Below are 744 nucleotides of genomic sequence, written 5' to 3'. Positions count from 1 at the left end.
GAATGTGGTTGTGGCATCGTTCGGCAGAAAGCACACGTGTCTGTGGAATGTTCAGCCACTTGCCCGTTAATTTCACGAGCAGGCTGTTCCGTTGATCGGATCAACTAGAACCCTCGTCGTCGTAACCGACGGAGTGCCAGCCTAAAAAAAGAGTTTAGTAAAAGAGATTCTGGGACATCCCTGTTTCGACATGTGTCCCGTCAGCAAGAAGTACCCGGACCAATGAATCTAACCAGACCCTATTTAGTGTTTCTAATTTATGTACAAGATCAGAAATTTTGTGGGAGTGGGGGCTCTGTCGACACCGTCGACTACAGTTCTTCACTGATACTTTATTTTAAATGCTTCGGAAGGATGAAAAGATGAAAAGCAAAACAAACCTCAGCAAGATTTGAAATCAGAGCCTAAAGAGCCGGAACTAATATCGCAAGGCATTTTCTTTCGACACTAAATTCTTTTCTACTCTAGGCACAAGACCCGAAATTTTGGGGAAGGTGGGGGCAGTCGATTAGATCTAACCCAGTACGCAACTGGTACTTGATCTATCGACCCCCAAGAGGATGAAAGGCAAAGTCGACCTCGGCAGAATTTGAACTCAAAACGTAGCAGCTGACGAAATACCGCTAAGCATTTCGCCCTTCGTGTTAACGTTTCTGCCAGCTCGCCGCCTTTAATGTTCTTTTCTATCCTAGGCACAAGGTTCGAAATTTTCGAGGAGTGAGGTGGGGGGTGGCAATCGATTAG

Source organism: Octopus bimaculoides, chromosome 6, assembly GCF_001194135.2.
Source record: "Octopus bimaculoides isolate UCB-OBI-ISO-001 chromosome 6, ASM119413v2, whole genome shotgun sequence".
Lineage (NCBI taxonomy): Eukaryota > Metazoa > Mollusca > Cephalopoda > Octopoda > Octopodidae > Octopus > Octopus bimaculoides.
The sequence above is the reverse complement of the archived record's forward strand: the minus strand, read 5'-3'. Positions refer to the sequence as shown.